The sequence below is a fragment of the Rhincodon typus genome, chromosome 8, assembly GCF_021869965.1.
Source record: "Rhincodon typus isolate 14 chromosome 8, sRhiTyp1.1, whole genome shotgun sequence".
NCBI lineage: Eukaryota > Metazoa > Chordata > Chondrichthyes > Orectolobiformes > Rhincodontidae > Rhincodon > Rhincodon typus.
Window position 1 is genome coordinate 5,138,781 of NC_063339.1, and position 10,980 is coordinate 5,149,760.

Here is a 10,980-nt window from a genome sequence, read left to right on the forward strand (position 1 = left end):
TCTGGCAGCTCATTTCACACACGCACCGTCCTTTCAGGCTGGGCATTACAGATCACAACTACTCGCTGCGTCAGAAAGAAATTCACTTTTCCTCATTTCCCAGGACCCTGCCTGCCCACTCAACTGAACATCAAAAGATCCGGCAGCCGCTAAAAAAATTTCTCGCTGGTATCTGGGCTGACGCTCGTCTGTCAAGCAATAGCACTCAAAAACAACACATGGAATTGTAGCTGTTTGTGGGATTGAGCTGTGCACATTGGCTGCCTCGTTTTCCAGTAATACCACCAGGAAAACATTTCAAAAATTAATTAAACGGGAATGATGGGATTGTCTTAAAACGGGACGTTGCACAAATTGGAGATTAGAAAAATGAGAGATGTTGATGGGCATTGGGTTCGCTGAGGAGGGCGGGCAGCATTAAGGTAAGGCCTATCTTTTAACTGAGTGGTTACGAGAGGCAGAGAATAACAGCAGTTAGCGCAATAGCATGCTCCTCCTGTCAGATGGGGCAGGTCAGGGAGAGTTCGACTGTTCCTGACAATGATATCTGCAGGAAGTGTGTCCACATGTAGTTCCTCTCAGACCTCAATCACTGGAGTGGTCGTTGGACTCACTGAGGAGCATGAAGGAGGCAGAGAGTATAATATATAGTAGCTACAGGGAGGTTCAGCCAGATGAATGGGTGACCACCAGGAGGGTCAGGCAGTGCAGGAGTGGCCTGGGGCTTTTCCTAACAACCCTAGCCTTAACCTTAACCCTAACCCTAACTCTAACCTTCTCAGAGGTACCGTTTTAGATATTATTAGGCAGGGGATGGTATCTCAGGAGAAAGCAATACCAGTAGCCATATCAGTGGCACCACAACCAGCTCTGTTGTACAGCAGAGAGGGTTGAAATGTAGGCTAGTGGTAGTGATAGGAGATTCTATAGTCAGGGGCACAGTCTGGCATTTCTGTGGCGAAACTCCAGGATGGTATGCTGCCTCTGAGATGCCAGGGTCAAGAATGGCTGTGAGTGAGCACAGGATATTCTGAAAAGGGAGAGTGAGTAGCCAGCAGTTGTGGTCCATATTGGTACTAATGACATCAGCAGAAAGAGAGATGAGGTCCTGCAAAGGGAGTTCAGGGTTTTGGGTAAGAAGTTGAAAAGCAGGACCTCTAAGGTTGTAATTTTGGGGATCACTCCCTGAGCTATGTGTTAGCGAGGTCAGAAATATGAAGATAATACAATTGAATACATGGCTAAAGTGCTGGTGTAGGAGAGAGGAATTCAGATATGTGGAACACTGGGACTTCTTCCAAATCAGGAAGGACCTGTACAAGAAGGATGGGTTGCACCTAAACTGGAGAGACACTAATATCCTGGCAGGGAGGTTTGCTAGTGCCACTCAGGAGGGTTTAAACTAGTTTGGCAGGATGTGGGAACCAGAGCAGTAGGTTAACACATGGAGTGAGTAAGGAGAAGGAAGGGAGTAAATCAAGTCAGTCTAATCAGATGGACAGGCAGGGCCAGTTTAATGAACACAGTGGGACTGATGGGCTGAAGTGTATTTAATGCAAGGAGTATAACAGGTAAAGCATATGAGCTTAGAGCCTGGATTAGTTCATGGGCCTACGATGTGATAGCCATTACAGAAACTTGGTTGAGAGGATGGCAGACTGGCAGCTCAGTGTTCCAGGGTTTAGATGTTTCAGGCATGATAGAGAAGGATGTAAAAGGGCTGGGGGAGTTCCATTACTGATGAAGGAGAATGTCACAGCTGTAGTAAGAGAGAACATCTTGGAGGGCTCATCCAGTGAGGCATTATGGGTAGAATTCAGGAACAAGAAAGGTGCAGTCACTATGTTGGGGTTATATTATGGACCTCCCAATAGCTAGCAGGAGATAGAGGAATAACTATGTAAACGGACCATGGAAAAATGTAAAAACACCAGGGTTATTGAAGTGGGTGATTTTAACATTCCCATTAAGGTAGATAAGCTCCCAGGGCCTGATGCGATCTATCCCAGGATACTGAGGAGGCAAGGGAGGGGACAGCTGGGGCCTTAAAAGAGATCTTTGTCTTCCTCTTTAGCCCAAGGTGAGGCCCTAGAAGATCAGAGAATAACCAATGTTGTTCCTTTGTTTAAAAAGAGCAACAAGGATAATCCAGGAAATTATAGGCCAGTGAACATTCCATCAGTGGTAGGGAAATTATTGGAGAAGATACTTAACAAGATTTACTCACATTTGGAAAAGATGGACTTATTAGGGATAGTCATGGCTTCATACAGGGGTGGTCTTGTCTCACAAATTTTAAATTTTTGAGTAAGTGACAAAGATGATTGATGAGGGTAGTGCAGTGGATTTTGTCTACATGGACTTTAATAAGGCATTTGACAAGGGTCCCTCAAGATAGACTGGTCCAGAAGTCACATGGGATCCATGGTGAGTTGCCAAGTTGGTTACAACATTGGTTTGATCATTGAAGACAGGGGGTTGTGTGGAGGGGTGTTTTTCTGACTCCAGGGCTGTAATCAGTGGTGTTCCAAAAGGATCAGTGCTGGGGCCTCTGTTGTTTGTAATATATATAAATGATTTGGGTAAAATGTACGTGGTCTGATTAGTAAGTTTGCAGACGGCATGAAAACTGTTGGAGTTGTGGATAGTGAGGAAGGTTGTCTACGGATACAGATCAGTTGGAAATTTGGGCAGAAAATTAGTTTTTTTCAGACAAGTGTGAGGTTATGCATTTTGGGAAGACAAAAGCAAGAAGGAAAGTATACTGTAAATGGCAGGACCCTTAGGAGAATTGATATACAGAGGGGTCCAAATCTGTAGCTCCCTGAAAGTGGCAACACAAGTGGATAAGTTGGTAAAGAGGGTGTATGTCATGCGTATGGCACGTCTGTGTGAGTGTGTCTGTGTGTGTGCGCGTGTGTGCGCGTGTGTGTGCGCGTGTGTGTGCGCGCATGTGTGTGTGTGTGAGTGTGTGTGCGAGTGTGCAAGTTTGAGTGTGCGTGTGCGTGTGTGTGTGTGTTTGTGTGAGTGTGTCTGAGTGTGTGTCTGTGTGTGTCTGAGTGCGTCTGAGTGTGTCTATGTGTGTGCGTCTGAGTGTGTCTGTGTGTGTTTGTATACGTGTGCACGTATATGTGTCTGTGTGAGAGTGAGAGAGTGAGTGTGCGTGTGAGTTTGAGTATGAGTATGAGTGTGAGTGTACGCATGTGACAGAAAGTGTGTCTGAGTGTGTGTGTGTGTGAGAGAGAGAGAGAGAGAGAGAGATTGTGTGCCTGTGTGTGTGTGTGTGTGTGTGTGTGAGAGAGAGAGAGAGATTGTGTGCCTGTGTCTGTGTGAGTGTGAGTGTATTAGCTGCGAAACGGTTACCCAACACAATCCTGTTTTGTAACCCATGGTGCTGAAGGTTAGAGCACTTCAGGACTATATCCAGGTTTCCTTTAAAATTCAAAAGGATTTCTAATTCTTCCACCCTTAAAGGCAATGATTTTTGAGCTCCACCATCCTCCAAGTGAAATTATCACCAGCAACTTTATAATCTTCATTTTAAATCTCTCCTTCTCCACCACACATCCTCCAACCCAACGGATAATCCACTCAATGAACCATTCCCTATTCACTGATGGAGTGGAAACCATACAGTTGGTAAATTTTCCTGGCTCATCCAGTGATGCCCAGATTGCAATGTGCATTGAAGTCAATGACACCTTGCCTTAGCCAGAGCAACAAATCCGAGCACCCTCTCTTCGTTAAATGATGGTTAAAGACGGTTAAATTCACGTTAGTGATGATCATAGCCTGTCATTTGTGTGGTGCAAATGTCACTTGCCACTTGTCAGCCCAAGCCTGGATATTGTCCAGATCTTGCTGCATTTGAACACGGACTGCTTCAGTATCTGAGGAGTTGCAAACGATGCTGAACATTATGCAATCATTGACAAAGATCCCCACTTCTGACTTTATAATGGAGGGAAGGTCATTGATGAAGCAACTGAAAATAGTTGGGCCTAGGACACTACCCTGAGGAACATCTGCAGAGTTGTCCTGGAGCTGAGATAACCGGCGTCCAACAACCACAACTATCTTCTGTCTCACATATGTTTCCAACCAGCTGATTATTTGCCCCTAATTCCCAGTGATTCCAGTTTTGCTAGGGCTCCTTGATGCCACATTCGGTCGAATGCAGGCTTGATGTCAAGGGCTATCACTCTCACCCTCAACCTCTGGAATTCAGCTCTTTTGTCCATGTTTGAACCAAGGCTGTAATGAGATCAGGAGCTGAGTGGCTCTGGCGGAACCCAAACTGGGCGTCACTGAGCAGGTTATTGCTGAGCAGGTGCTGCTTGATAGCACTGTTACTGACACCTTCCATCACTTTACTGATGATCAAGAGTGGACTGATGGCGCTGTAATTGGCCAGGTCAGATTTTTCCTGCTTTTTGTGTACAGGGTATTTCTGGGCAATTTCCACATTGCTGGGTAAATGCCAGTGTTGTAACTGTACTGGAACAGCTTGGCTAGGGGAGCAGCACGTTCTGGAGCTCAAATCTTCAGTATTATTGCCGGAATGTTGTCAGGGCAGTATCTAGTGTCTCCAACCATTTCTTGATATCACGTGGAGTGAATTGAATTGGCTGGAGACTGGTATCTGTAATGTTGGGGACCACTGGAGGAGGCCAAGATGCATTACCCATTTGGCATTCTGGCTAAAGATTGCTGTAAATCCTTCAGCATTATGTTTTGCACTGATGTCTTAGGCTCTTCCATTATTGAGGATGGGGGATATTTGTGAAGTCTCCTCCTCCAGTGAGTTGTTTAATTGTCCATCAACATTCACGACTGGATGTGGCCTATGAATGAGGAGGAGGCCACTTGGCCATTGAGCCTGCAACTACATTCAATAAGGTCATGGCTGATCTCAATACTTCCCATCCCCTTGTTTATCAAAGATCTATCTACCTCTGCCCTCAAAATATTCACAGCATTCTAGTAAAGAGGGCTTTGCAGGGTTGGATTTGCTGTTGCTGTTTCACGATGCACTGCAGAAATTCACCAAAGATCCTCAGACAACACCTTCCAAACCCACGGCCACTTCCATCTAGAAGGACAAGGGCATCAGACATGTGGGAACACCACCACCTCCAAGTTCCCCTCCAAGCCACTCACCATCCTGACTTGGAAATATGTCGCCGTTCCTTCACTGTCGCTGGGTCAAAATCCTGGAATTCCCTCCCTAATAGCATTGTGGGTCAACCTACAGCAGGAGAACTGCAGCGGTTCAAGAAGGCAGCTCACACCCACCTTCTCAAGGGGCAATAAATGCTGGCCCAGCCAGCAACACCCATATCCAACAAATGAATGGAAGAAAACCAGCTGGTTTATCTGGTTTCATGCCTTATTTTAGACTCAGCAGCATGTTGAGGAAGTTTTTTCTGTAGCTGCAGACGTGGTGTGGTGCGTATGGGTTCCTTGGAGCTGCTGCCCTCCATGGGGTGGGGTTCCAGCTCTCTGAAACAGGTTATTCCAGCAGCGGTTGCTCACCCTTGAGCTGTTCCTACTGCTTTTCATCTCGGTCTGTATCTGGGATCCTGTGTAACACAGCACAGTGCAGTGTCCACACCCACTGGATAGATCACAGCTCCACAGTGACCGATCCACAAGAGGAGATCAGTTCACACATGCAGCATGGCCAACAGCTTAGAGCCACTAGGGTTGTTGCTATATCCCCACTCCCCACACCCCACCCCCACCCCCACCCCCCAACCCCAACCCCACCCTCACCCTCCATTGTCCTCCTGCTTTGCAACTTTCAGGAAGCCTTGGAAACCCCACATTAAACCACGAATATTGCTGTAATTGAGTGATTAATGGATTGAAATTGAGAACACCTCTCTGCATGGAGAGAGCCAAAACTGCTGCCCTTAAACAGAAAGGCACAGACTTCCCCACACCCTAATCCATCCACTGTCAGAGGGTCAGTGCTGAGATGGTGCTGCACTGTCGGAGGGTCAGTATCGAGGGAGCGCCGCACTGTCACAGGGTCAGTACTGAGGGAGTGCTGCACTGTCACAGGGTCAGTACTGAGGGAGTGCCGCACTGTCGGAGGGTCAGTGCTGAGGGAGTGCCGCACTGTCAGAGGGTCAGTACTGAGGGAGCGCCGCACTGTCACAAGATCAGTACTGAGGGAGTGCCGCACTGTCACAGGGTCAGTACTGAGGGAGTGCCGCACTGTCGGAGGGTCAGTGCTGAGGGAGTGCCGCACTGTCACAAGATCAGTACTGAGGGAGTGCCGCACTGTCACAGGGTCAGTACTGAGGGAGCGCCGCACTGTCGGAGGGTCAGTGTTGAGGGAGGGCCGCACTGTCAGAGGGTCAGTACTGAGGGAGTGCCGCACTGTCACAAGGTCAGTACTGAGGGAGCGCCACACTGTCGGAGGGTCAGTACTGAGGGAGTGCCGCACTGTCACAGGGTCAGTACTGAGGCAGTGCCGCACTGTCACAGGGTCAGTACTGAGGGAGCGCCGCACTGTCAGAGAATCGGTGCTGAGGGAGCGCCGCACTGTCAGAGGATTGGTGCTGAGGGAGTGGTGCACTGTAGGAGGTGCCAACTCTTGGATGAAACGTCAACTTAAGAAACATTTTGCCTTCTCAGAGGGTCGTAGATGATCTTAATGCACTGAGTTGAGGAAGGGGAAGGAGGTTCTCCTCAGTGTACTGGCCAACACTTTGCCCTTAAACAGTAGACTTGCTGGACAATACCTGCAGGTTTCTCTCGATCCTGTTTGCATGCCATGCTTAAATTGTTTCTGTTGTCATGTGGCAGCTGATCCTAAGAAGCGTACAGGAAGATCCCAGTGATAAACCGGTCATTTAACCCCTCACTGCCTTTGGCATCTCCCTTCAGAAGCGAGTGCACCAACCAACACTCACCATATTTGCTCAGTGCTAAGGGGTTGGCTGCTTGGGCAGAGAGGTGGATGTTGGCACCTGAGCTCCACCCTGTCTGACCCCACTAACATCCACACTCACACATTCACCTCCGCCTCCACCTACTTACCCCAATCATAACTCCCCACCCACCATCTCCACCCTACAGACGCCCAACGCCCTTCCCCTCACTCAGCACGTCCCGTCCCACCCACAAGTTAAAGAAAAAGATATGTGAGAAGCAACAGATCTTAATGTTTAACTTCTCCTCACCAGACCTACTGGCTCTCCCACCGATATCCAGAGGGATTCACTGACAGCAGATGAGAAGTTTTGGGTACAACAGCATGCTATTCGCTTGGTACCCGTCTCTGTTACAAAACCGAGCTGGGGCCTTCACACAAAAGGGATACTGTTTCTTTAAGTCAATAATGTTTTTTTGCTAGCATTACCAAAAAGTTCATGTTAAAGCATGAACCCAGGCAGCAAAAGATTTATTGCAATGGTCACTGAAATGATTCGTTCTCAATAGCAATTTAATTGTCTAATTACTCACAGCTGGTTTGCGTTTGCATCGAAGTCTTTTAATTAAGACGGGGCCCTCGGTTCAGGCGCACAGGGTGTGTGATAAGTTGAGAATTGACCCCTGCCTCTGCCCAGCCTTAGGCTGATTTGAAATGGGTCCCTCTCCCTCTCTCGCTGAGAATCTATGAGAATACCAATTTGTTATTCGTGCCTATCCACCAACCTCCCTCTGGGCCTGGATACAGTGTGCAATTTCCGTCTCATTTGCATCGTTCTTCTCTGTCAGTGCTGCTCAGAGCTGAGATGTTTGGCTGGGCGGGGTTTGAGGTGTGGATCAGGGGACCAGTTGGCGACAGATTGTGAGGTGGAAGTGATTGCCAAGGCACTGTTTGACTTTCATATTACAGCCCCGACCAGGATAAACAGATCAGCTTCAATGCCTCGATAATCTTAATTAATCTCTAAATATTCTGGGGCCCCCAGTCAGGATTAAGACCAGCAGCAGTCAAGCCTTTGCCAACTTTCCTATCTGTGACTGGACGCAAAGTCAGATCTCACTGCCTATCCCATTGCAAAGTCAGAAGTCACACAACACTAGATTATAGCCCAATAGGTTTATTTGACATCACAAGCTTTTGAACCACTATTCCTTTGTAACAAAGGAGCAGCGCTTTGAAGGCTTGTGTTTTCAAATAAACCTGTTGGACTATAACCTGGTGCTGTGTGAAACCAGCCTACGCAGACACCCACAATTCTGTTATAATGAGTTAAAAGAGCCAAAAAAGAAAACTTTGATTTACTCAACTCCTGTGAGAATTTCAAGGGTTCAGCCCAGTTAGGCACACTGCTTCTTGAAAACACACATTTTAGTTTTGATAAATACACAGTTCGTAAAGATTGTGAAAATATGTCGCAGGACAGTTCAAGTGTGGTAATTGACATTAAACACAGTCCATTAAAATAAGGTGTCACCCATTTAAGATGGGTGCTCCAAGATCCTTCAATCTAATTGGAATTTGGTTTGCTTTGGTTTGCTTTGCATTTACACCAAATATCCCTGATATATTAAAAGGTAGAGATAAAGTCACCACAGACCCAAAGGACCATGGGGCTACTCTCTCATTAGAGATGAACTGGTGGCAGTTTAACCTGAGGGTCACTGTGCCTCAGGCGAGGGGAGATGTTGAGAAGGAAAATCCTTCATAGTGACCTCAGGATTAGGGAGTCGGTTAGCTCAGTTGGTTTAGAATGCAGGGTGACACCAACAGCCTGAGCAATACCAACGTTACCCATTTCTATCTTTACTTGACCCTATTCATCATTAGGAATCCCACTCTATTCTCCTGTTCTCAGTCTCTCCCCATGAAGGCGTCCCCCCTCCACACTTATCCTAAAGCCCATCCTTGGAATCCTACCCCATACTTGGCCATTTCAACCTTGCCCCTACAGATCTCCAGTTAATATCCTTCTTCTGTTACGTTGCATTCAAAATCCCAGTAATATTTACAGGGAGCCCACCTTAAATTCTCACTACCTTTGTTATTTTGCCCAGAAAAGTTTGACAGTATCTGCCCACTTGCTTCCCAATTTAGCATTGTACCTTAGGAATAATGTTTTGGCTATGATAGGGATACAGAGCACATTCATCAGAATTACATCAGTTATGACAGGGTTAAATTATATTCAGACATTGCATAAACTTGGATTGTATTGACTTTTATAATATATTGAGACTTGAATCGACTCAGTAGCACAATCCAAGATGGAATGTCAAAACACCCTCGAGAACTGAACCAGATATCTGTATTTCTTCAGCCTGTCCAAAGTTTCACATTCTCACCATTCTCTAGGTAAAAAGGTTCTGACTGAATTCCTTATTGAATTTATTAGTGACTACCTTATATTTATGGCTCCTAGTTTTGGACTCCACCACAGATAGAAACATCTGCCCGACCACAAGTGCCACAATCTGATCGCCCATCAGCCTTTTCTGGAGAGAAGATTCCCAGCCTCATCAATCCCTCCTGATAGGTGTACCCCTCAGCTCAAGTATCGTTCTTGAACAGGACTTTCTGCAGTTCTGTACATGCACTGTTCATACGGTAAGCTGCTTTTATTCACTGTGAGGATTGTACATAAATCATTTTGTTCAATTGGGACAACTTATACAAAATAACGAACAAGCCACAGTGACCCACTGAATAGCCGTTACCTTAACCTACAATCCAAATAAAACCACTCCCTGTCCCAATCATTAGTTTTTTTGCAACCAAAGATATCAAATAGTAAAATCATAGAATGGTAACAGCCCAGAAGGAGGCCATTCAGCCTCCAAATGGCTCTCAACATGAACAATGCAACTAATCCCATGTTTTCCCCAACACAACATTTTCTTATTGACCAGTGAGCACTTATTCAATTCTCTTTTGAAAGCCACAATTGAATCTTCCCCCAGCACACTCTTTCACAGTACTTTTCAGGTTGCTAATCATGGGCTGTAGAAGAATATGTCTTCAAGTCAACTTTTGGCTACAATTCACCTTTAATTGTTGCCCTCTGGTTCCTAATTCCTCCACCACTGGGAAAGGTTACATCTTAATTACTCCCCCTAGGCACCTCGTAATTTTAAATATCTCTATCAAGTATCCTCTCTTCTCCAATCTATGCTCCTAACTGTAGTTCCTGAAGGCTGAAATCATTCTCACAAAATCTGTCCTACATGCTTTCTAAAGTCTTCCATTCTTCCAGAACTGGACACAATACTTCAGTCAAGGTGAAAGACCTGCTTTATAAATCATAGAATCCCTACCATGTGGAAACAGGCCCTTCAGCCCAACAAGTCCCTCAGAGCATCCCACCCAGACCAATCCACCTACAACTCACCCAATCTACACATCCCTGAACAGTACGGGCAATTTATTATGACCAATCCACCTAACCTGCACATCTTTGGACTGTGGGAGGAAACCAGAGCACCCAGAGAAAACCCATGCAGATATAGGGAGAATGTGCAAACTCCACACAGACAGTCACCCGAGGGTGGAATCAAGCCCAGGTCCCTGGTGCTGTGAGGCAGCAGTGCTAACCACTGAGCCACCATGCTGCCCTTTGAAAAGTGAGGATGGCCACACAATCACCCAATCAGAACACAAGGCATTAAGGTCATGGCTAGAATTCTACAGACTTGGTCAGTGTGGGGATTGAACCCATGACTTTGGCATTATTAGCACCACGCTCTAACCAGCTGAGCTAACCGACCACCAGAAAGTTCACTGTAACTTCCTTGCTTCTGTTAGAAACCTTGGGGTCCTATAAGTCTTTTTAACTACTTTCTCAACCTGTCCACTCACCTTCAATGACTTTTGCACATGAAAGCCTGAGTCTCTCTGGTTCTGTATCCATTATAGAATCGTGTTCTTCTTCTACACAGTTCCAACTTCATCAAAGATAGCTGGTTTTCAGTCTTTTATTTTAAATTCATTCATGGAACATGGACACCCTTGGCTAGGACAGCATTTATTACCCAACCCTAATT

At 46.2% G+C, this 10,980-nt stretch overlaps 1 non-coding gene across 1 annotated transcript; it reads right to left on the bottom strand.

The window, feature by feature from the left end:
• Nucleotides 1–10,630: 10,630 nt before the first annotated feature.
• Nucleotides 10,631–10,704, bottom strand: trnai-aau. The gene has a single exon. It is a non-coding gene; the product is annotated as a tRNA-Ile (tRNA).
• Nucleotides 10,705–10,980: the final 276 nt, after the last annotated feature.